This window comes from Cynocephalus volans, chromosome 12, assembly GCF_027409185.1.
Source record: "Cynocephalus volans isolate mCynVol1 chromosome 12, mCynVol1.pri, whole genome shotgun sequence".
NCBI classification, from domain to species: domain Eukaryota; kingdom Metazoa; phylum Chordata; class Mammalia; order Dermoptera; family Cynocephalidae; genus Cynocephalus; species Cynocephalus volans.
The window spans coordinates 19,447,866-19,474,794 of record NC_084471.1 but is presented as its reverse complement, the minus strand read 5'-3'; the positions used below and the strand labels follow the sequence as shown (position 1 = coordinate 19,474,794).

General features: G+C 39.0%; 1 protein-coding gene across 2 annotated transcripts in view; it reads right to left on the bottom strand.

Annotated features, from left to right (window-relative positions):
* Nucleotides 1-10,491, bottom strand: part of SLC41A2 (solute carrier family 41 member 2) — a 150,878-nt gene extending 140,387 nt beyond the window's left edge. For both annotated transcript variants that reach the window (XM_063075200.1, XM_063075202.1), the window contains exon 1: nt 10,390-10,491. The gene's annotated coding sequence lies outside the window, so the exon portion shown is untranslated. The remainder of the gene's footprint in view (nt 1-10,389) is intronic.
* Between the last annotated feature and the right edge of the window lie 16,438 nt (nt 10,492-26,929).

Here is a 26,929-nt window from a genome sequence, read left to right as displayed (position 1 = left end):
AATTTTGCTTTTTTTATTGATATATAACAGTCTACTTTCATTAAGTCCCAGTAGAACACACTGGATAATGATGAAAAAAAAACTTATTTCCCCACTAAATATTCCTTTGGCTCTATTAGTTTCCTACATTGTTTATACTTACCTTACCAGTAATATGAATAACCTATGAAAAAGCCACTTGGACTAAAAAAAACACTGCTCTGAAGAACTAGAGTCTAATCAATAAGTAGTCCAAATTACTTAAAAATTTAAACTCAAAGGAGATCATCCATCTTACTATAAAACATCAATACTACCTAAAGCAAAAACAACAGACTTCATTTATATATACTTACCTCATTTAATCTTTTTTGTTTGTTTATCTTTGTTTTATTTGTTCATTTCATCTTTTTTAAAAAACCTAGCAGATAGGCATGTTCATACTTTACAGTTTAGAAAACTGAATCTTAAAGAGGTTAAGTAATATGCCCAAAGTTATAGATACAGTAAGATAAAGACTGCAGTGGATTAAACTGTGTCTCTCCAAAGTTTAATGTGTTAGAGTCTTAGTCCCTCTGTGACAGTATAAAGAGGGTAGGAAATCCTATTAGAGTAATTGAGGCTTTCAGTCAAGATGGTGGAATAGATGGTCCCTAACATCACTCTCTCCCACAAATCAACCAATTTACAACTATTAAAAAGCAACAACAGCCAAGCTGGGGCTGCTAGAGCCCAGGGGAAGAGAAGGAGAGACCTATGGAGTGCATGAAGGTGGGAGAAGCCACGATGAGAGTAAAAAAGCCACGCTGACAATTTCGAATCCTGGTTGCTTCCAGGCTGCAGCTGCTGAGCACATGGAGCAGGAGCTGGCAAAAGCTGCAGCTGTGCCCTTCAGATGAAGTTGCTTGGAGGCAGCAGGGGAGAAGAGGGCCTTGGTGGCCCCCATGCCAGCAAGATCACAATAGGGTTCCTGTGGACCCACTTAGGAGCAAGGAGCCACAACTGAAAAAAAGGAGCCACTCAGAGGCCAGTGAGTCATTACAAGGGACCTGCACTCAGCTCATTCCATGGGAAGTGTGTGGAGTATGGGTGGTAGGGGAGATGGGCCCACCAGGGGAACACTGGGGCACAGCAAGGACAGCTGACCTGCCCCCCCAATCAGCATAGGACCACTCAGGGGAGACTGGTCAGGAATATAGAACTGCAGGGGGTGCGGTTTGCTGAAAGTCTCAGGCCCAGACCAGAGTTTCTATACAAACCAGGTGCACCAGGTCTCTGGAGAGCCAGAAATACCTATAGAGTCAACCATTAAAACCTGAGCTGCAGAAAAAGCCTTCTCTAGGGAATCAGCAGCAAAGTGGCAATTTAGATCAACCACAGAGGTCAAGTGCCAGTCCCAGTGGAAGTTCCCCCATTTTAGAAGTAAGCAAAGGACTACAAATTAGTTCCAGTGCAGAGTTGAAGTGGTGGGAACAGCAAATAATCCAACACAGAACTGAAAGAAAAAACAAAATATCCACAACTAGAGACAAAGTTTTGATACTAAATAGTAAAGGTCTCACATCACGAAAGAACATCTATAACACCTAAAAGGACTGGAAGTCCCTTGGGCTACCAAGCCAGAGAGGGGGGAGGGCTGGGGGATTCAGCCATGGCCCCTGAAACCAACAACCAGCCCCAAGGGTGGGGGCCTTGGGCCTTGGCCACACCCCCCGAACATCCACAACCAGCTCAGCAACAACCACCAAGCCACCGCAGGAAGTGCCCCAGGCTCTCCCAAGCCAGGGCAGAAGGAACCAAGTTCCTCGGCCACACCACCCCCAACACCCACAACCAGCCCAGCAAAGACTACCAAGCTGCCACAAGAAGTGCCCTGGGCTCCTGAGCTAGTGTGGTGGAGGGCTAGGGCTTTAGCCACACACCCCTGACATCTGCACCCAGCCCAGCAATGACCAAGCTACTGCTGGAAATCTCCTGGTCTCCCCTGTGGGAATGAGGGAGGTGCCAAAGGCCTCAACCGTGCCACCCCTTCTTCCTTCCATCCTATTTTCTTCCCCTTTTTCCTCCCTCCCTCCCTCCCAACTGCTTCACAACAACATCACAGAATGTAAAAAAAATTAATAAATTTAAAAAAACAATAAAATATCCTTTGTAATAAACTGGTCAACATAAAAAAAAAAATAGAGTATTTGAAAGGTGGAGCCTTGAAGACGTGATTAAGTTGATGGTTTAATGGTGATCGGGGGTGTGGTTCTGAGGGCTTTAAAAGGATAGCACATGACATTCTCTCTGCTCCACCATTCTGCCATGTGAGATCCCTGCGTTACTGCCAAGGAAGATCCTCACAGATGTGTTTCCTGAACTTTGAACTTCCCATCCTCCGAAACTGTAAGCAATAAATTTTGTTTTCTTACAAATTACCCAGTTCCAGGTATTTTGTTATAAGCAACAGAAATGGACTAATACAAAGATACAGAACTTGAATTCACAACTTTCTGACTAACCAGTTGATGATAAGGAAGGAACTGCAGGCATTCTCTGTGTTATGATCCTCCACACCAGTGTAAGCAGCCACGGGCACAGAAACTACAGAAACAAGGTCCCTCCAGTGTTCCCTCCTAACTCCTTCATACCCAACATCAGAACCCAGAAAATTGGATTCCACTGATTTCTGAACATAGTTGATTGGTCAAGAATGAAAACAGCTCCTGCCAGGTGCCATCTCTGATTCACTGGTTAACTCTCTGCATTATCTTCTATTACTCAATTAGTAAATGAACAAGTATTTTCTGAAGACCCAGAAACATACCCATATCATAAATTACATTTGTAAATGCAATATAAAATACCATAGAAGAAAGAGACCACTTAGAACTTTAGTATCTGCTCCCATAATGCTCTTACTTTATATTACATTACTGCACTTATTTACATGAAGGTCATCCTTTACTACTCTATGAGCTTTTGATACAAAATTCTGCATATTCCGCACTCAGTATTAGACAAAATGTAGGCTCACTAAATACATGTTGAAAAAATGAATGAAATGATTGTGAGCTGAACCTTAAAGAACATGTAAGATTTAGAGAGAAAGAAGAAGAAAAAGAGAAGAAGAAGGGAAAGTGCATTTCAACAGGGTGAATGGTAACCAGGCAGAAAACTGATGGGAAAATGAATAAATGAATGGGTCTGAGCAGAAAATTCATATGACCAAGAAACAAAACGGTAAACTGGGGAAGACCTGAAATTCTTGACTAGGGGGCTTAGGACTTCATTTTCTAAATTAGCCCACTTGTTTTTAAACATTTATTTTAAAGCAGAGAAACACTTTGTTTAAATCAAACCCTATGTGAAATCTCAAAATATAAAACAGCTCTGTGAAAACAAAGCAGTACCAGTTGAAGTATGTGATTTCCAACCACTCAGTCCCTACCTTACCCAACTTGAAAAGACTCAGAAACTCCTCTTCACAGTTTGAAAACCACTGGATTAGAAAAATATCTGGAAGGACAAATACCAAAGTGCTCAAAGCATTTATCACTGGGGAACTGGGTTTGCCTAAATTGAGGGGTAGAAGAATGAGAAATACATTTTCATTTTTTTAATCTTGCAAGTTTTTATAGTATTTGAACTTCTGCTTAAATTTAGCACTTCTTACTTTTCAGTTTAAAAAGTAATAAATAGGAAGAAATCATTGCTCTAAAAAAGTATTTTTAATGGTTAAATTTCTTCAAATGGATTGCCACATTTTAATTAATCATTTCCCTACAGCAGGGCACTTTCTTGGCCAAATTACACAGAAATGAAAATGAACATCTCTGTGTATAATACTTTCCCATATGTAGAATTATTTCCTTAGAATAAATTTATACAAGAGTTTCAATTTAGTTCTATGATGCACTGCTTATAATAGGACTCTGGAACATAAAAATATAAACTTCAATGAGTATTTTTTAAAAGCCATCTTAAAAATAAATAAACAAACAAATGAAAACAAAAGCCATCCTATATTATCAAAATTTGATTCTAGCATTCTAATTAAAGATATATAAAATCTAACTTACAAAACTAACTAGAAAAATATACTAAAATAAATTTGAATGAGAACTGAAATCTCTCTACCTTTCATGAATTTTTCATAACTTCTCCTGCCACTTACTAGAACCATACACTGAAAAGATTTTTCCTTCATAGTACTGTGACAGTAGACTCTGGCAACAAACCGACATTATTAAATTCTTATTTTTGAGTTCTGTGGGGTATATGGATGTTCTATTTTTACTTCTAAGAGCAAAATCTATTTTCTGATGATTCTCCATTAAGCTCATATGATTTGATACATTTTAATCTAATTTATTCCTTTTGTCCCCAGCCATCTTTCTAAAACAGCCTTTTTGGTGAGTGCTCAGAGAATGTTTATAGGTTCAAACAACAGAACTGCTGGATCGCCTGCTCCTGTGAACAATCTGCATTATTTCCTTGTATTCCCTGGGAGGAAAAACACCAAAATCAGAAAGTTTACTGTTCTCTTTATTAGCTCTACTATTGTTTTAATGTAACATAAGAGTACTTTTTATTAAATTACCTTGTAAATAAGTGAGTGTGGTTCTATCACTAACATGATTTCAACTGAGAGAAAAAAAAAATCTAATAAAAACTTTCTCTTTCTCCAAAAGCAAGTATTACTAGAAACAGCAAAGTCATTTCTACTACTATGTAACATTTCTAATATTAAAGGTATTTAGACTCTATCAACAAAGATTTGCTTAGTCCCTACTGTTTACCAGACACTATGCTAGTTGCCAGCGATTCACTGTGAAAAGACAGTAGCGAGGTCTACTCTCACAGACCTTTCAGTCTTGGTGTAAACGTACTTAGGCAAACAAGGAATCTTTATGAAATGGGAAGTTCCAATAACAGACACAATGGAAAGATTCTTTAGAAGAAAATAGTTCGATCCAGATTTTGGAATACCTGTAACACTGAGCCAAGGAAGTTGAAGTTTATATTTGAGTTGAAATGACCAGGCACTCAAAGGGATCTTTAGAAAATATGGATCTAATCAGGCCCTGATTAAAACTTTTCAACGGCTTCTCATTTCTTCTAAAATAAATACAAATTCTTTGATAAGGTTAACTAAATCCTACATAAACATTCCTACTTACCCCTACAATTTTGTATCTATGCATAACACACTCATTTCTTTTTTTTTTTTTTAAAAAAACATGCTGGTAGCAACCCACTAAACTGATTTCACAATCCACTCATAGGAGCCTGCAGTTTGAAAAATACCACCTTAGTGTACCACACTCTCTTCATTTCTTGGCCTTTCCACATGTTCTCTTGGCATGAAACACTCCTGCTCATCCTCATTCTTCTCTTTTACCTGGCTACTTCCTATTCTACTTATGAGCTCAGCTCTTAAATATCACTTACCTGGCCCTCTTAGGTTAGTTTCCCCTCCTCTGTGATCCCAAAGTACTCTACACTTAACCAACACTTATTACACTTTATTGTAATCGTACTTGAACTAATTATCTTCCTAGGCTCTAAACTTCATGACAGCAAGGACCCATTCTTGTTTCTCCACTGAATCCCCAGAGCCTAGTCCAGTGTCTGTTACATATCAGACACTCAATAAATATTTGAGGAGTAAAACAAGAAAATAGACTTGAACAACCTATTATGAGGGTACTTCAAAAAGTTTGTGGAAAAGAATTAAAAGATAATATGACCCTTTCCATGAACTTTCTGAAATTCATATTTAATCACACAATGAAATGATCACTCACTTAAAAGTTTTAAGAGGTTTAGTTATTTCCAACAAAAATAAACTGTCAGTTTGTTTTATAAATGGTTGATTAAGTTCTTAGGCTAGCCTACAAAATGCACAACCCACAACACACTTAACTGATGAGAGGATGGCTGCTTATTTCCCTCATTGCAATGACAATAGAACTTTCACTCTAAGTAGGAAAAAACAGGATTGAAGGAACACTTTTCTTTTTCCACCCCTGTTGCTAGTTCCTCCTACAGAAAAGGGACTTATTTAATTGCTAAGATAGGGATAAAGGTCAATGTTCCAGACAGGCTCCACCCCTGAGCTCTCATTGGCTCTCTTGGACTTTCATATCCTCAAGGAAAGTTTTCCCTTCCATTCCAACTCCTGTGAGGTAAGCTCCTTAAGACAGGACTTTCCCTCCTGCAAGGGAGACCTGAAGTTTTACCTGGGTAGGTAAATTAAAAGGAACAAAGCAAGCATGGGTCTAAGCTGAGTTCAATTTAGCTTTACCAGAAATAAAAATTACTATTACTATTACTGTAATACGATTTCAATCTTCATCAGGCTTCTTGAATCTGATCTCAATTTGACAAGAATCTGGAGAGAAAAGGAGTATAATTAGCACATTGGAAAGCTTCAACAGGAACAAAAGTAATCTGGAGAAGAGTCAGCAAGGTGGGGCAAAAGGGAAGAGGAATCAAATGAAGGAGAAGGTTTCTTCCACTTTTCCTATGTAGACATTTTCGTGGGCAAAAATGTCTAAATAAGTTGAATCTGTCTTTACATCCTACAACCTTCTCTTCCAAATTGTTTCTCATTCTTCCTTTTCTTTCCTCATCTTCCACACTCCTCATGCTATCTAAAGACCTCCATTTTCAACGCCCACACTTGTAGAAATAGGGCCAGATTTTCCCAAAACTTCAAAATATTTCATGATCCCAGAACACTTACCTTTCCTCTCCCTCAAGTCAAAACTCCCATTTCCTCAGTGTAGCTGATCGGGGAGAAAGCAACTTATTAAATCCATTCACATTAAAACAGAATAACTGTCAATTCTAGCCATTTCCATACATATTTCCATATTTGTTATTTCTATATATTTTCAAGCTAAATAAATCTAACTACAGTAATTGCAGAGAGAAGATGAGGAGTGCCTAGAAGTCTACCGTAACGGAGGAAGGTCAGTTCTAACCATCATTTGCCAGGGATCATGTCACCAAAATTGTTCCCAATTTTTACTGCCCGCTACTTTCAGTCCTTTTCAATAAGTGGCACTAAGAACTCCAGACAGGCAGAGAACAACTTGGTAAACTATCTGTAGTTACAAGATATTTGTACATCCATTGGGTAAGTCACTAACAAGCAACATTAATTTATATTTTCAATATGTTTGGTAATAATTTCATTAGCTAAAACAAAGCAAAAACACATACTCAGGTTATATATCAAAATTATCAGCCTCATTCTTATAATGAAGGCAGTGAGGTATAAAAGAGTTAAATAATGTTTCCATTGTCTTATAATTTATAGGCTAGAGAGTAGATTAGGCTGCTCTTCGTACACTTTTAATCAGTTGCTTGACCATTATTTCCATTTGGAAATCCTTAATTTTATTTTCTATAAAGTTTTTGAAATTTGGTAGTATATTTTTAAACAGTGACAAAGATTATCTGCTTGACCAAACTTTTTTTTTTTTTTTTTTTTTTTTTTTTGGCGTTTTTTCGTGACCGGCACTCAGCCAGTGAGTGCACCAGCCAGTCCTATATGGGATCCAAACCCGCGGCGGGAGCGTCGCCGCGCTCCCAGCGCAGCACTCTACCAAGTGCGCCACGGGCTCGGCCCTGCTTGACCAAACTTTAATCAGGCTCCTGAACCTCCTCCTAGGCCCATCTGTGCACTTCCTTGTAAAATCCACTTTCAGCAAGGAACCTTGCTAGGTCAGTTTAGCAAGAACCCCCCACCCTTGCTATCTATACACCCTCAATAATTTATCAGGTTCTTTATCCACCACCTTCCCCCAGGTGATGTCTGATCACCCTGGCCTGTCTTCAGCGAGAATCCTGTTAGGGTGGTTTAGATACAATCTCCCTTACCCCTTATGTCTCCTTCTTGTTATTTTTCCATCCATTGACTCCCACCCCACTCCCTGGCTATAAATTCCTGCTTGCTCATGCTGTGTTCAGGTTGAGCCCAGTCTCTCTCCCTCACCGCAAAATTCCGCTACTGTGGTCTCTATACCTACCACAGTGGTCCTGAATAATCTTCCTTAGCATGCTTCCTTTTCAATGCTTCCTTAGCATTGAAAAACTTTTTTCTTCACTAACAGTCGTATTAGATCAGTGAGAAAATGAGCTTGAATAAATATACAAACAAATAAACGGGGTGGGATGGGGGAAGAAGACACAACAATCACAACAATTCCTTGAACTTGTCAAGACAAGTGGATATGATGTTGATGAGTGGGGAGGAGGAGAGTGAGGGAAGAAAAGGAGGAATTGGTAAAGGGACATGAAAATCAACTACACTGTATGTTGATAAACTAAAATTTTTAAAAATGAGCTTGAATTCCTGAGAGGAAGTGTCACGTCGTTTTAAATTGTATTTGCTATGAAAGAACTGATGCTGAATTTGTGTACACTCAGAAATTAACTATGAAATAAGCAAAGCAGCATTCATTCAGCTGTAAGCGAATCTGAACTCCAGTGCCATCAAAAATATTTATTTACCACCCACATATGAACATAATTATAATAAAAACTGCACAAACAGGAAAATAAGACCCTTACCTTGCTGAGAAACATATAAAATTTTAATTGAATAATTTGTGCTTGCCATTTATTATTAGTTTGTTTAGTTAGCCACCAATATAAATTATTTGTAAATAAAGAGATAACTGTGACTTTTCAAACTGAGCACAAAAAATATAAAAATGCCAACCATGGGTGGTCTCTCTTGACTCTGGTCAGGAACACACCCTCTGCAGCTTTTCTCAAGATACCAGAAAATGGAAAGGGGTGGTAAGATGCCCAAAAACTAATAGGGCATTCTGAAAGACTTAAATAGCACTTATTCAACCTTTACCCAACTATAAGCATTACATTTCTTGGTATCAGATTGGTTGGCTTCTTTTTTTTAGTTAGTGCCAGTCCCCAACCCTAGAATCTTTTTCTATGTATGAACAATAAAACTCAACAATAAAAAGTCAAGTACTGCAATTAAAATACAGGCAAAGGATCTGAATAGGCATTTCTCCAAGGAAAACATAACAAATGGCCAGTAAGCACAAGAAAAGATGCTCAATATCCCTAGTCATTAGGAAAATGCAAACCACAAAGAGATACCACTTCACACCCAGTAGGATGGCTATAATAAAAAATAGAAAATAACAAGTGTTGGTGAGGATATGAAGAAATCAGAACTCTCATACACTGCTTAGTGGGAACGTAAAATGGTGCAACTGCTTTGAACCAGCAAAAAATTAAGCACAGAATGCAATTCCACTCCCAGCTATATACCTAAGAGCACTGAAATCATATGTCCACACAAAAACTTGTACAGGTAAATGTTCACAGCAGCATTACATGCAATGGCCCAAAAAGTAGAAAGCACCCAATTGTCCATCAACTGTTAAGTGGATAAACAAAATGTGGTATTGTGATACATCAATACAACGTAATATTTATTAGCTATTTAAAAAGTACTAATACATTCTACAACACAAATAAATCTTGAAAACATTATGCCGTGTAAAAGAAGCCAGACACAAAAAGCCACATACTGTATGACTCCATTTACATGAAATTTCTACAACAGGCAAACCCATAGACACAGAAAGATTAGTGGTTGCCAGGGAGCCAGGGTCAAGGGAGAATGAATAACTAATAATGGATACAGGTTTTTCTGGGGATGAGGAAAATGTTCTGGATAGTGGTAATACCTGCAGAACTTTTGAATATACCAAAAGCCACCCTGTAGAAAGATGAGTTTTATGGTTTGTGACGTGTATCTTAATTTAAAAATTGCTCATTTACAAAAAGAGATAGCACATATAAGTTAACGCACATAAAAATACATACATACTACTATACGTGCCTTCTCTTTCTATAAATACACATTTGGGCTTTTTAATTGAGACACACGTCACGTGTGTAAAGAAAAGAATGAACGAACACGGGGACAGGGCAATTGCCGAGCCCTGAAGCGGGAACCTGGGGTGTGCCCAAGTCGCCTCGCAGCATCTGCATCCGAGCTCACCCTCCACCCATCTCTGAGCCACCACCCGCGGTCTCACCCAGCCTCCGGGCCCGGTTCGACTCGCCCGCGGTGACCGGCTCTCCGCTGCCGGCGCCGGGGCAGGCGCGCGGGCTCGAAGCGGGCACGGCGGCGGGCACGACGGCTCCGGCGGGGCCGCGCAGCCGCTCTCACCGCCCCCGCCGCAGGGTCCCGGCCCCATCTCCCTCCCGTACCTGGGATGCGCCCGAACCCGGCCCCGCGGCCAGCGCCGAGACCTGCCCTCCATTATCACCTGCCTCAGCGCGGCGGCGGCGGCGGCGGGTGTGAGGAGAGGGAACCCTGTCTTCTCAGACCGGACCGAGACGGCGGGGGCGGGGGATGGAAGGGGCGTTCACCTGGTCCTCGGGCACCGGCGGCGGCAGGACAGGCGGCGGCTCCCGGCCGGCGGCTCCCTCCTACTCGCGCGCCTCCTCACGCCGTCGCGGCCCCGCGCTGACAGCCCCGGCGCCCGCGGTCCGCTCGCTCCCCGCCGCCCCGCCCCGCCCCCGCGCGGCCGCCCTGCGCAGGCGCAGCCGCCGCCGCGCCGCCGCCCGCGGGCAAGCTAGCGCCTGGTGATGTGGCTGCCGGGGCGGTGACCGCGGCCGTCAGCACCGCCCCTCCCGGACCCTCCACGGCGCACTGACAGACGCCGGCCGGGGACAGGGTCGACGACGGGAAGAGGCCGGTTTCAGGGGAACCTCCTCTCCAACCCACGCACGTCCACATCATCGGCTACTCCAAGGTCCGACCTCCGAATCCGTGACTCATGATTCATGTGCTCAGGCCAGGGGCCTTCTTTTGGCTGGGCTCGTGTTTCCTTCTCGCAGGCTGGGATTAAAACCAAGTACGTGTCTTTTCGCCGAGCAGCGCTGAGCGTAGGCCGCGGATGAGCCGTGGTCCTAGAGAGAAGACGACGGACCGCTAAGGGGATGAGGTTCAGGGCAGCCCATTCACCCTCCCAGGGCGACGGAGGTGTAGGGGCGAAGTGACTCTGGGGTTCCAGGCTTTCAAGTTTGCCCACGCTTGCTTTTAAGTCTAGGTAAAAGTGAGCCAAAGTTTGCAATGTAAAACCGAGAACTAATGTATTTTATTTAACATTTATTGAGCATCTGTTGTATACGATTCAGTAATGGGATACCCCCTAGGGATACTCCAGTAAACAAAACAGGTGTCAGTTCTCAAGCATTTATTCTAAGGGAAAGACTATCATTTTAAGAACTGCATATCTGGGGCTGGCCGGTTCGCTCAGCTGTTAGAGCTGGTGTTATTAACACCAAGGTCAAGGGTTTGGACCCCCATGCCAGCCAGCTGCCAAAAAATAAATAAAAATTACACAGCTCTTGACAATCTTTTCCTCAAATCAAAGATTCCACCAATTTTAAGTCACACCAGTGATTTAGTAGGTTTTCAGGTGCTAAGGGACAACAGCATTCATTCATTCAATTTTTTTCTTCTGCTTTGCAGTCATACTCTGAGCTTTAACCTTCACCTTCAGGGTGAATGAAGGGTACTTCTGTATCATTCTCGGCCATCTGCAGAATGGTTTTTATAATAGCCCATTCTGGTGTTCTTCACTGCCTAAAACACCTTTAGGAATGACAGTATAGTTGTAGAGAATATGGAAAAGCAGTGCTTTTAAAAAAAATTAATTTTGTTGTGTATATAGAGGTTACAACATGATGTTATGGGATACATATAGATAGTAAAATAGTTACTATAGTGAAGCAGATTAATATCTATCATCTCCCATATTTACCTTTTATGCGACAAGAACAGCTAAAACCTACTTATTGGACAAAAATCCCTAATACAATATATTTTGTCCTCATGTTGTACATTAGATCTCTAACTCTGTTCATCCTACATATCTGCTCTTTTGTATCCTTGAATTTACATCTCCCATTTCCTCTCCCCACCCCTTACCCACTGTTCATATATCAAAAATACATGTATTTGAGCTCAAAATGCAATGTTTTGACTATATTTCCAATTGGTTTTTGTTCTTATTTTTTGAATTACCTATCACTAAAAAGTACTTAGCTGCTCTTGAAAGTTTGCCAGAAGTTCCAGCAGGTGGGTGTTCCTCCTCTGAGTCATATATAGTATTTCAAGATTTCTACACGAAGCATATATAGGAGAGGCCAACCTCTCCTGGTTTTGAAAATTCTATCACCATTTTTTCTGAGAGAGTTAATGGTTTCGACTGCCCTTCATTTCATTAGTTGGCATCTGGCAGGCAACCTTCTACTTTAGGCTCTTCATTTTGCATGCCACAATGTAGTGTGTGTTTTTGAGATATGTTAAGCTTCAGCCCTGAAAATAACTCAAGTTGGAATCAGGTGAAGAAATACCCGCTTCTGAAAAATTAGGTCCTACTGTGTACAGGCAACAACGACAATGACGACAATAACAACAGTCATTTACTACTTCATCTTCTGCCTAACAGCTAGCAATTTAAAATGTAAAGCAAACAGTTTGGGATTGAGAATATGTAGTAATTACTGTTGTGATGATTGCTAGAAAAAAGGCTGAGAGTTATAAGAGTAACAAAGGGACCTGTCTACTGTAAGAGGTAAGAAAAATCTTGAGGAAGTGACATTTAATCTGAACTGTGAAGAATCTGGAGGAATAGGTCAGGTAACAAAAAGAAAGTTAGGGGTGGGGTAGGGTGCGGAAACTGCAGTTTGAAAGACCTTTGGTAGGAAGGGCCTCTGCCTATTAAGGCCTTGAGAAAAGCCCACTGTGGTTAAAGCGAGATGGCTAGTTCTGAAGGACAGGTAGGCAGGACCCTTGAGAGTCACGCTGAGGACTTTGGACTTAATCCTAAAGACAAAAGGAAGCTGCTGAAGAGTTGGAGAGGGTCCATCTGGACAAGATCAGAGTTGTGTTTGTAAAAGACTGTTCTGACTATAGAGTGGAGAATGAATAAAAAGAGCAACAGAGGATGTGTAAAGACAACTTTCCAGGCAATTGAGATTAGGAGAAGATGGTGAATCAAAGAAATAGTTCAGGGTTAGAATTGTAAGGACTTGATCAACTGCGTGAGGAAGGTGAAGGAGAAAAAAAGTGTTAAAAAATGACTCCCAATTTTCTAGCTTAAGTTTATGCTATGGAGGATGTGGAGGAGGATGTCAGAAGGGAAGTTTTGAGTGGCTTTGCATATGTTGAGTTTAATGTCTCATAGAGGCATCCAAATGAAGATGCTGAGTATTCATTTGGAAAATAAGTCTGGAATTCAAACTAGAGATCTGGACTTAGATGAAAGCAAAAAATTTAAGAGAGCAAGTAATGATTTGTTTGTAAGAATTTAACCTCTAAACTTTAGAGAAAACTTGAGGAGAGCAAAGAGAATCTAATATTTACTATGTCTGAGACACTTCACAGATATTACTTTATTTAATCCTTATACCCTATGAAGATCTCATTTCAGATGAGGAAACTGAGGGTTGAATCCTTGCTCAAAGTTACTCAAATTCCCAATCCCTACCTCAGACCTATTAAATAAGAATCTATGTGGGTTGTTCCAATGATCACTGAGGTTCAAGAACCACCATGTGGACTAGTTAAAAGTGGTCCCACAAACCATATAAAAAGCTAATCATGAAAAAGGCCTAGGAAAAAAAGCCATCATTCAGAGGACTTCTAGCCCATGCAGCAAATAGTCTTGACACATGTCCTAGTTTCTTTCTCCAACCCCCTTTATCAGTGCCCTTCCTGGGAATTTCTAGAATGTTTATTTGTTCATTCACTCAACAAGTAGTTATTATTGTGCACCTCTTGTATGCCAAATATAAATCATCATTCATTTATTTACAAATATTGAGCACTTAATGCCATGCTCTGTCCTATGCTCTGGGGATACAGCAGTGAACAAAATAAATGAATGCCTTACAGAGTTCATGTTCAAGTGGGGAAAGACAATAAACAAACAGATTTTTAAATGTGTGTGTGTGTGTGTGTGTGTGTGTGTGTGTGTGGTGCCATACAGTGATAACTGCCATGAAAAGAAATAAAACAGTTAAGGAGTTGGAGAGTGTAGGGGCAAGGGTGGGGAAGTGTGGGGTGGGGGGACTGTTTCATACAGAGTAATCCAGGGAGACCTTGATGGTTTGAGCAAGAAGGAGTGAGGGAGTAGTTACGATATCTTGGAAAAGTACAGCAAGCACAAGTGTCCTGAAACAGAAGTGTGTATGTTGTGTTCAAGAGACAGCAAGGAGTCCTGTGTGTCTGGAGTGAAGTGATCAAGGGAGAGTGGTAGCAAATATAGTCAGAGAATTGGCTGGGGGCAGGACATGTGGCTTGCGGGCCACTGTTAAGGACTTTGGCTTTGACTCTGAGTGAGATGTGAGCCCTGAAAGGATCTGAGTGGAAGTGGCCCACTCTGACTTAGGTTTCAATGGGATCACTGTGGAGAACTAACGACGAAGGTGTAGACAAAACCTGTGAGGAGGCTTTTACAATAATCCAGATGAGAGGGACGGTGGTCCAGACCAGAGTGGCCACAGAGAAACTGGTGAGAGGGGCTGGACTCTGGATACATGTGTTTGAGAGAAGAGCTCAAAGACAGGATTTACTAATAGATTAAATGTGGGGTGTGAGAGAAAGAGAGGAGTTAGGATGCCTCTGAGGTTTTTGGCTCAAGCAACTGGAAGAATGGAGTAGTTATCTGTTGCAGTAGGAAAGAATATGGTAATAAAATCATGAGACAGGTATGATGAGATCACCTCGTGAGGGTTTACTGTTCTAAGTGCCTTGGCTGTATGAATTCATTCAGTCCTCACAACAACTCTCTCGGGTAGGAACTGTTATCATTTCTATTTTGTAGATGAGGAAGTGAATCTTTACCCTACAATGTGCCTCAGATTCCACATCTGTAAAATGGGGATAAGAATACTCCTGAGTTTAACACTGCATTGCCTATCAGGGAAGACAGACAATTAAATAAACAATTACAATAATATCTGGAGATGTGTGCTAGGGAAAGTCTGAGTTATACAAAGCAGAAGAGTCTTCCAAAGTTTGGGGATAGGGGACAGAGAAGGGTCAGGGAAGACTTCTATGAGGACCTGGTATTAGGCTGAAATCTAAAGGATGAATAGTCATGCAAAGAGAGATTTTAGGAAGGGGAATAGGAAAGGAATGAAAGAGTATGCCAGGCAGAGGGAACTATTGTACTTGTGCAGAAAAAAAGGAGGCAATTTTGAATAACTGAAAGAATTTCAGTATAATGTTTGTATCTCTTTTAGAGCACAATGTTGATTGGTCTCTATTGAGAATTTTTCTCCACAAGCACATGGTAATGCTTCAAGAGTTCTCTATTCCCGATGTCTTTTTAGAATGTATCTCTGAGAAAGCAGAGGTCTCCTACCCTTGAATACTCATTGGGTTCCCTCAACAGTGCCCACGGGTTCCTACCTCTGGGCTTTGGACTTGCTGTTCTCTTTAACTAGGACACTCCATTCTCCAAAAAACCTTCCTGGATCCACACCCACCAGGTGGACTTAAGGGTCTGTCCTCTTTGTTTCCATGACAGCCATTAAATAACAGGATCATAGCACTTAAAAATACCAAATGGTAAGGATTTACTTATCTGTCCATCTTTCTACTAGGTTGTCAACAGTTTCTTTATATATCAGACTAACACAGTGTTGTTTACCCTAAGTGAATACTCAGTGATTTTCCCCCTGAAAAGAAATGAACGGATACAATTAAATTTACCTTCCTTTACTGTTAATGTTGCTGTTGCTGGCATGTTGATTTTCTATCCTTGTTCCATTCCTAGCAGAATATTAAATAATAAAATTATTTTAAATTTATTTTTTTAAATGGAATTATACATTACATTATTCTGGCTTCCTTAACCTGTCTTTGTTGGATTTTTGCTGGGAGACAACCTTTCTGCAACACTCGGATGCTGATGGCTGAGATATTTTTCAGGGACATCTGGGCATTGAATTACTCTTCTGGGGATGGGGATGTGACCTTGCCAATACTGTATGGTTTAAAAATGAGTCAAATCCAATATTTGTAACCATTCCCTGAAATAGATGCTTATCTATTCACAAAAAGACTTATACAAGACTGTTCACATCAACTTTATCATAGTAATCCAAAACTGGAAAGAATCCAAAAGCTCATGAAAAGGAGAAAGGATAAAGTAATTTAGGTATGTTCATGTAATAGACTACTAATCAAAATGAAACAAATTATGGATATGCTCTAAAAAATGGGTGAATCTCACTGACATTATGCTGAAAGAGCCCTGACAGAAAAAAATATATACATACTGCGCTTCTATAACAAATTACCACAAACTTAGTGGCTTACAAGAACACAAATTTATCTTACAGTTCAGTAGATTAGAAGTCCAATACAAGTCTCACCAGACTAAAATCAAGACATCAGCAGGGCTGCATTCCTTCTGAAGGCTCTAGGGGAGAACCCCATTCCATCTTCTAGAGACCAACCACATTCCTTAGCTTGTGGCCCCTGTTGCTCCATTTTCAAAAGCAGCAGTATAGTATCTTTAAACCTGCTTTTGGGTCTGGTTGGTTAGTTCAGTTGGTTGCAGTGCAGCCTTGTAACACCAAGGCCAAGGGTTTGGTTCCCCATACCGGCCAGCCTCCCAAAAAAATAAAAAATAAAAAATAAACCCTGCTTTTGTCCTTACATCTTCTCTGCCTCTCTTATGTCTCCCTCTTCTACTTTTAAGGACTCGTGATTATATCGGTCCCACTCAGATAATCCAGGATAATCTCCCTATTTTAACATTAGCTGATTAGCAACCTTAATTCCATCTGCAACTTTAATTCTCTTTTGCCATGTAACCTAACATATCCATAGGTTCCAGGAATTAGCACATGTACATCTTGGCCGGGGGGAGAGCATTATTCTTCCTCCTACATTGTATGATTCCATTCACATAAAGTTCTAAAGAAAGCAAAACTTATCTATGATGAAAAAGGAGAGGAAGAGAAGGGGGGTTGGGAGGAAGAGGAAGGGAAAGGAGGAGAAGGAAAAGAAAAAAGCTAATTGCTTTTAGGTGGGGGTGAGATTGACTAGAAAGAAGAATAAGGGGACTTTTAGGGGTATTGGACATATTCTGTATCTTAATGGGCATGTGGGTTATATATGCAAATGGTTTGTCAGAACTTATCAAATTTTACATGAAAGATTTGTGTGATTCACTGTATGTAAATTTTACCTACCAAAAAAATAGAAAAAAAATTGCAAGCAAATATTGACTTCTGCATTTGCTTTTCATAGTGCTATGTGTGAGCAATTCTGAAACTAATTTCTGAGTATTCTGAGTAAATATATCGAGAATAACGGAAGTCAGGTTTCCAGTGGTATGCTGCCAAACTGGCTCTCTGGGAGGAAAAGAATCTTGATTTGTAGCATTTGCCAATTGTAATGGTGTTGATTTCAAGCTATATAACCAGTCACAAAATTACACATATGTAGTAGTCAGCCCCATGAGCTGATTCAAGATGTAACACCGCTGCAGGTTTCTCATTGTTGATATTTTGAAGTATAAATAAAGAAATAGATACAGATAAACACAAATATATAAAGGGTTGTGTGCATGTGTGTGTGTCTTTGCCCTCTACAATGAGAGGACCTAAAAGCTAGGAAATATCAGTAGCAGTTGCACATCTAGTTTCAGATCTTACTTTCTAAATACCATTCTCCAAACTAAAAACCAGTATTCCTTGAAGAAAAGGCTAATTCCAGGGCTGAATGAAAAGCACAAAACGAGCCTGAAATAACTTGTTGCCTCAGAAATTAAGGAAATGCTCAAAGAATGATGGGGACATATGAAAAGGAGAGATTTGCAGGTTGAAAGAGCTCCCACTGAGACAGTTTTAGTACCAAAATAAATTATAATAGTAATGGACTAAAACCCATAAAATAAAAATCCATGAGTCCAAACTGATATAAATAAGTGAATGAGTAAGTAAATGGAAGAAGAGAAAGCTCTGCCTCACAATAGAATACTAAGTAATACCTAGAGAACAAATGAAAGAGGATCACCAATAGATGCAAAAATTAGGGAGTGAAAGTTTAATAAGAGACAGTATGTTTATCTCTCACAAACACTTGTTAATTACAAAGAGGAAACTAGTAATCTTACAGTGCAGAAATCTGAGCATCTTAACCAAATGATTAAAGTTAACATCACCAGTAAGGGATGGATCTATACAGTGCCTCCTCATATGATGCAGTGGGAAGGATCTAATGTCACTTCTGTGGTATTCTTGCCAAAAATGTATACTCTGAATCTAATCATGAGGAAATAGCAGACAGACCTAAATTGTGGGACATTCCAAAAATTCTCTGGCCTATCCTCTTCAAAAATGTCAAAGTCATGAAAGACGAAAAATGACTAAGAAACTGTCACAGATTGATGAGATAAAACTATGTGCAGTGCATGATTTTGTGTTGGCTCTTGTACTAGGAAAGAAATAAAGCTATGCATGACATTACTGAGACAGTAGAAATTTGAATACAGCCATTGGATTCCATAATAATACTATATTCATGCTAAGTTTTCTGCTTTTGATCATTGTACTCTAGTTATGTAAGAGAATAGCCTTGTACTTAGGATTTACACACTGAAGGATTAAGGGGTAAAGAAACATAAAGTCTACAACTTGCCCTCAAGTTATTCAGAAAAAGGGAACAGGGAGAGAGAGAAAATATGATCAAGCAAAAAAACAAGGTAAAATTTACCCATTTTTGAATCTGTGTAAAAGGTATACAGGGGTCACACTACTGTTGCAACTTGTCTGTAAATTTGAAATTATATCAAAATAAAAAGTTACCGAAAATCAGGATGGGGAACAAGGACATAGCAAGCTACTTTGACAGGATCACACCAATGCGGAGAGAGAAAAGCCATACAAAGATGTGCTGTTTCTGCTCCTGTTCCCTGTAGCCACCTCTCTTACAATACCTTCTATATTCTTGGCTAAATAAATCAGGAATATAGAGCCAGTGCGTAGGTGGTCTGTTCTGGCAGCTTCAAAGGGAAAGACGGTTATTATAACCACATGAAAGTATTCATTTAAAAATAATTGAGACCTCTCTGTCCTGGACAGCAATTGGGGGACACTGTAACAGTTTGTAATCAGAATGTGTAAACTTGCAAAACGTTCTTAACATGAGATAGATAAAAAGAGGTAGAGTGGGATAAGAAAAGGGGAACAGTACAAACTGTACACAATTTACTAACATTAAAAAAATTGTTTTTTTCTAGACCTCTCCCATGATTTAACTCTTGTATGTAGTTCCTCTTCTGATTGCTTCTATCAGATTTATGCCTATCATTGTGTAAAACAGTATCATCAGAATGCATAGATATTGGCCTTATTATGCATATATATTCTAGATACTTTTGAAGAGATGCTGCCAACCTAGCCCTAGATACCCTATTTTGCTAGAAGAAGATCCTGGAAACTCGACCCAGGAAAAGAATTAAAACAGTATGAAAATAACTAAAATTGATTAAAATGGAAAAAATACTTTTAATCAAAAACCAATGAATTCTCTAATAGGAACTAGTTTCTGCCAGATATGGTCTGAATTTTGTGTCCCCCCAAATTCATGTTGAAACCTAACCCCCAAGGAGATAGTATTAAGAGGTAGAACCTTTGGGAGGTTATTAGTTCATAAGGGCTCCATCCTCATAAATGGGATTAGTGTCCTTATAAAAGAGACCTAAAGGAGCTTGTTCACCCCTTCCACCATGTGAGGTCTCAGCTAGAAGGTGCCATCTTTGAAGCAGAGAGGGAGCCCTCACCAGACACTGAATCTGTTGGCACCTTGATCTTGGGCATCCCAGCCTCCAGAATTGTGGGCAGTGGATTTCTATTGCTTATAAATTACCCAGAGTATTTTGTTACCACAGATGAAATGGACTAAGACATCCCCACACACCACCACCACTAGCACTACCACTACCACCTCCTCCCAGCACATTTTCACCCTTCATTAAAATACTATGTTGTCACTTCTGATTCATTGATATTTAGTAGAATTTAATACAGATCTGATTTGTGCCATGCCATGGGTGAAAATTTGAGGAAGAAATGATGCCTTAAATTATGTACAAAATTCAACTGTTAAAATTTTAACTAGAAAACAAAGCACTTCTTTGCCAAACATTTGATTTTATCTGTAGGAATAAAATAGATTAAGAGCCAGCCAAAATAGATAATTTGCAACATAATTAACCATAATTTTCAGTATACATGTCTCTAGATATAAAATAGTTTTGATTTGCAAAATTGGGTAATTAAATTAAGTAGATAATTGTTGCTAAAGGCCTGAGAGCCAGGTAATAGCAATTTGAGAACTTACCAGCATAAATAATGTTTGTCTCCCAAAGATAAAAAATGAAGCTGAAAGAATAAATGTGACCTTTTAGAAAACCTTCAAAATTATAAATCTCAAATATTATTGACTAGTAGACATTGTGGGTGCCTCCTTGATTTCCTTTGCATTCTTCCCCTTCCACTGCAGCTCTACTTTCTGGGTGGATTGATCCTACCTACCCCCAGCTACCTGATGGGCCTAAACCAATTCGGATAATTGTATTCCACTTGTCTCAGCTAGTTCAAGGGTGGGCCTATGGCCAATGTTGGTTAGTTTCACATTTTAACTTTTGGATGCCAATCTTCTTTCCCTCATTGCCAATTTCTTGAGAAGCGTTTCATTGTAACACCCAATCAGCAATCAGGTACAGCTTCAGTTCTCTTATGGTTAGAGCTTGATCATCATAATAACTACAACATGTATGCAAATAAACCAATAAGTTTCTTATATTTATATGCCTTTTAAGAACCTTAAAATTTATAGCAGTTCATCTTCTTTTTTTCATATAATTTTCCTGTTGAATGAAAGAGATACTTATCCTGTAGGATTACTTGCATTCCAGATTTGGCTGATTGCTTCCTTGAGTAGTTTCACTTGTCTCTCTATTCCTCACATTTCCTGTAAAATGGTAGTAAGAACTAAGGGCTTGATTGGAAAAAGGTTTAATTTATTTCTTTTCTTTTTTTCATTTGGCAAGAAAACTTATTAAGTGGCACATCAGGGCACATAATACCTGGTTATCACACTTTTATGACATCAGGATGATTGGCAGAGCCAGGTTTTATCTCTAGGTTGGCTTCCATGGGAAACCCAAGTAAGCCAGGTCTGTAATTTTCTTTTTTGTGCAGGCTTTGTGAAGTTTAGGTATCAATTTTATATTCATTTCTTAGAATTTGGAAATTTTACTTCTATTTCCTATACTCTGAAATAGTTTAAGTAGCATTGAATTTATTGAATCTGTAAAGATTTGGTAGAAATCCCCTGTGAAAACATCTGGGCATGGTGTTTTTGTGTGGGAGCTTTGACAGCTTTCTGTATATTTTCTATAGATATTGGTCTATTTAGACTTGTTACTTATACTGGGGAAATTTTGTAAGTTGTGTATTTCTACCCATTTCAAATGGTTTTAAATAGGTTTTCAAGTTTACTTGCATAGAGTTGTACAAAGTAGTCAGTTTAAAATTTTCTAAATTTTTTCTGATTTTGTGGTTATTGTTCCATTATCTTTATATAATGCATTTATGTCCCCAAATCTTCCCCCCTCCCTTTTTCTCTTTTAGGTGAGCTACTGATTTGTTTATTTTTTTATTTTTAAAAAATTCACTTCTTTTCTTTACAGTTTTTTTTAAAACAAGTTTTGTTCTTTAATATATTTAGCATCCACAGTCCACTTTCACTACCTAGTTCTTTACAGTTTTATTTTACTATTTCCTCTTGACCCGAGGATTGCTTAATAGTGTATTTTTACAATTTTAGGTGGTAGAGACTTCTTTTTAAATGTCATTATTTTCTAGTTATATTGAATTATGGTCATAGAACGTCACTTATATCATTTGCATTTTGGGAATTTATTAAGATTTTCTTTGTGGCCTATGATATGTCAATTTTGTAGTATTCTATGGCTTGAGAAGGTTTAATCTCTATTATTAATATTTAACATAAATTTAGTAGGTCTACTTTGTTGGTGATTTTCTTTGGGTCTTCTGTATCCATACTAACTTTTTGTCCAACTAGATCTATTTTGTTCTTCTTTTTAAATTTTATTATTACTTTTTACTTATTTTTGTGGAATCTGTTTTGTTCTGAGAGAAGGTGTTAAAATCCCTCATTATTAGTTTCTGCTGATTTCTCTTTTTATTCCTTTTAGCTTCTGCTTCTTAATGGTTGTTGCTGTTATTGGGCACATGGATGTTAGTGATGTTTTCCTCTTTAAATTGTGGTGTATAGCATTATAAAGTGTCTTTTTGTCTTTTTTAATTCTTGTTTGTCTAATAACAAGATTGTGACTATGTTTTCTTTTTATTTGCATATGCCTCGTTTATCTATAACCATTCCCTTATTTTTATGATTTTTATCTTTTATTTTAGATAAGTCTCTTCTATGCAATATAGAGTTGGATTCTGACTTTTTATCTGTAGAGCTAGGGCTGGGTCTGGAGTTCACAGACCTCTCAAGCCCGTTGTCCAGACTGGGTCACAAACCCTTCACACGCAGGTCTACAAGCTAGGTAACCGGAACAAGGTCCTTGGAGCCTTGGTTGAAGAAAGAGTAGTCCTTATTCAGCACACACGCACACACGTGCGCACACACACACACACACACACACACACACACACACACACACACACATCTCAGAGCTGGGCAGTCCAAAGAGAGACTCAGAAACTCAACTGCTACCAGCAAAGTCCTTAGAAAAACTGAGCATCTGCCAGCAAAGTAAACATTCTCTCTTTTTAAATGCTAGCTCTCTGCTGGCCAGCTGCTGCTTCACAAACTCTGAAGAATACACAATAGCAACAAACTAAAAAATGATACATGGGTGCTCATGTACACTAACTCCAACCACACAACTTGTTTACAAGGAATGTGCTGCACCACCCCCAATCAGACCTGAGGTGAGGGGGTCTGCCTAAATTATTCTATTTTCTTCACATTATCCAATCTGAAAATCCTTTTCCTTTCATAGATGAGTTAAGCTCATTTGAATATATTGATACAATTGATGTGCTTCATCTCAGATCTGTTATAAATCATATAAAGTCTTTCCTATGAAGTCTGTTTTATTCTCTCTTTTTTCTGTCTCATTTAGGAAGATCTTATACTATGTTCTAATAACTTTACGTAGTACTATTCAGTCTCCTCTTATTTTGATATTACTCATTGTCTTCCTACTATGAACAATATTGAAATCAACTAGTAACCTCCTCTCTCTTTCCCTTTTACCCCCAAAATCTAATTTAATGCATTATCTTTTTATTTCCAGTTTTTCATAAAGCAAGGTTTTCTCTTCACCTATAGTCACTGTCTTCTCCCACTTTTGATATTTGTATTATATCTATAATATTAAGAATATCTATAAAAATTAAGTACTATTCTTTCAATATTTCTTTCAATAGAGATCCTATTGTTTAGCCTCAGTTCTATTGTAAAATGTGCACCACGGTAACTTAAGCTGACTTTATCCAATAATTTTCTGGATATTCTGAAGCTTGTTCTCTAGTAGATTCCTCAAAAAGGCTACAAGAACATGTGTCCTGAGTTCTTGCATGTTCATAGATGTTTATGGCTTTAAAATTTTTACACTTGAAAGGCAGTTAAACTAAATCCTTAGCTTAAATTTTCTTTTAAGTATCTTAACTGTTACTCAATTGCATTGTAGCAAAAAGTTTTGCTGTCAAAAAGTGTAGGGCCAATCTTATTTGCTTTCCTCATGACTGACTGAGTCTTTTTACCAAAATTTTCTCTCTTTGTGTATATATATATATTTTTTTCTATATGTATATAGTTTATGTGTGTGTGTGTGTGTGTGTACATATATATATATATATTTTTTTTTTTTTTTGGCAGGTGGCCAGGTATATATATTTTTTTTTATACTTAAAATCCAAGAGTTTTACCAGAGTATGTTTTGGTAGTAATTGTCCTGTTTTGATTTTTCTAGGTAAATGACATGTCCTTTTGATATGTATGTTCAAATTTCTACACAGTTTATTTTAATTTATTTTGGTGGTTGGCCAATAGGGAGATCTGAACCCTTGATGTTGGTGTTATTAGCAACATGCTCTAATCAGCTGAGCTAACTGACCAGCCCCTATACATTTTAGAACAATTTTCTTGAATTACTTTTTAAAATAATCTCTTTATTTTGAATAATTTTAGCTTTATGGAAAATTCTCAAAGACCACAAAGAGATCTCTCTGTACATATCCTTTACTCAGTTCCTCCTCTCTGTTAATATCATACATAACCATGGTTACATTGGTTAAAACTAAGCTAACATTAATACATTACTATTAACTAAATTCCAGATTTGGATTCAAATTAGTTTTTAGTACTCACCAACTTCCATTGCTTTGCTCTTCTTTGGGTATGCTATGCTTTGAATGTTTTGTCCCCTCCAAAATTTATGTTGAAATTTAATTGCCATTGCAACAATTTAAAAGGTGATTAGGTCATGAGGGCAGATGGGTGGGATTAATGCCCTTATAAAAGGGTGAGTTTGGTCCCCTTTTCTTTTTGCACACACAAAGATGAAACTTTTCCTCAGTGTTCAAAATGCCATCTTGGAATCAGAATTTACCAACCTGCCAGAGCCTTGATATTGGATTTCCCAGTGTCCAGAACTATGAGTAAGTAAATTTATGTTCACTATAAATTAACCAGTCTGGGGCCGGCCCGTGGCTCACTCGGGAGAGTGCGGTGCTGAGAACACCAAGGCCCCGGGTTCGGATCCCATATACGGATGGCCGGTTCGCTCACTGGCTGAGCGTGGTGCTCACAACACCAAGTCAAGGGTTAAGATCCCCTTACCGGTCATCTTTTAAAAAAAAAAAAATAAATAAATAAATAAATAAATAAATTAACCAGTCTGTAGTACTCTGTTATAGCAGCACAAACAGACTAAGACAGAGCACTTTTTTGAGAATTGTATTAGTCCATTTATGATGCTAACAACAAAATACCTGGAAACAAAGAAAATGAAGTTTATTGCACATAGTTTCAGAGGTTGGGAAGTCCAAAGTTCAGGGAACACACCTGATGAGGGTCTTCTTTTGTGGTGGCTTTACAGCAATGCAGGGGTCTCACATGGCAGAAAATGGCAGAGGAGAGAGAGAGACTGTCACATGCTCTACTTTTCAAGCCCTCAGGACCACGCCCCAACCGCTATTATTAATCCATTCACTACTGCATGGTCTACAATCTAATCACTTCTTCAAGGCCCCACCTTCCAATTACCATAATAGGATTTCAGCCTGAATCTTTTAAATTTATTCTTTCTTTTAAAAAAATTTCTTCCTTTCTATCTTTGGTTCTCTTATTCAATTTTGGGGTGGTTGGGGGGGATATTTACTCTTGTGTTCCTTCTAATTTAACTTCATTTTTGAAATAATTTTTAAATTGTAAGTATACAATTCAGTGAGTTTTAACAAATGTAGAGTTGTGTATCCACCACCACAGTCATTATAGAACATTTTCATCACCCCAAAGAGTTTCCTCATGCCTGTTTGCAGTCAGTCCCCTTCCCCACCCCAGCCCCTGAGAACCACTGATCTGCTGTCATACTTTTGCCTTTTCTAGAATTTCAAATAGATGGAATTACACAATACAGTTGACCCTTGAACAACACGGGTGTGAATTGCGCGAGTCTGCTTCTATGAGGGTTCTACATCTGCAGATTTAACCAGCCGTGGACTTAAAATATAGTATTCCCGGGATCAGAACTGGTGTGTATAGAAGGCTTTTCATACATGTGCATTCTGCAGGGCCAACTGTGGGACTTGAGGACACATGGATTTCGGTATATATGTGGGTGGGTCCTGGAACCTATCCCCCACATATATGGAGGGCCACCTTTACAAAGGTACTTTAAAAAGTTCACAGAAAGATTCATATTATCTTTTAGTTCTATTTTTCCACAGACTTGAAGTACCCTTGTATATAGTTTTTTGGGTCTGACTTTTACTTAACATAATGCTTTTGGAATTCATCCCTGTTGTTGCATGTATCAATAGTTTGTTTCTTCTTATTGCCGAGTAGTGTTCCAATTGCATAGAAGCGCCACAGTTTTTTTATTCAGTCACCAGTTGTCTTGTGTCCAATTTTGGCTAATATGAATAAACCTGCTATGAAAATTCACACACAAGACATTGTGTGGAAATATATTTCTATTTCTTTGGGATTGCTTTAGTTCTCTGTAGTTGTGTAACAAATTACTCCCAATACTTAGGGCTTAAAACAACACTGCTGACAGTTTCTGTACGTCAGAAATCTGGTGTGGCTTAACTGGGTGCCTTTGTGTCAAGGTCTCTTAAGAGGTTGCAGTCAAGCTGTTGGCAGGAGCTGTGGTTTCATAGAAAGTCTCAACCAGGAGAGGATCTGCTTCCAGGCTCTCTCGTACAAGGAACTCATACAAGAACCGGCAGGATTCAGTTCCTTGTGGGCATTGAACCGAGAGCCTCAGTTCCTCCCTGGGTGATGACTCAAGGACAACCTCAGTTTCTTGCCATGTGGCACTCTCCACAGGGTAGCTCACAAGTCAGCTGGCTTCTCTCAGAATGAGAAAAAACAGCCAAAACAGAAGTCACATTCCTTGGTAGCCTAATCTCAGAAGTAACATGCCATTACTTTTACCATGTTCTATTCATAGAAGCAACTCACGGAACTCAGCCCACACTCAAGAGGAGGGGATTACATAAGGACATAAATACCTGGAGGTGGGATCCTTGGGGGCTATCCTAGGGACTGTCTACCATATGGGCAAATATTTAGGAATGTCATGGGGTAAGTGTATAAGAAACT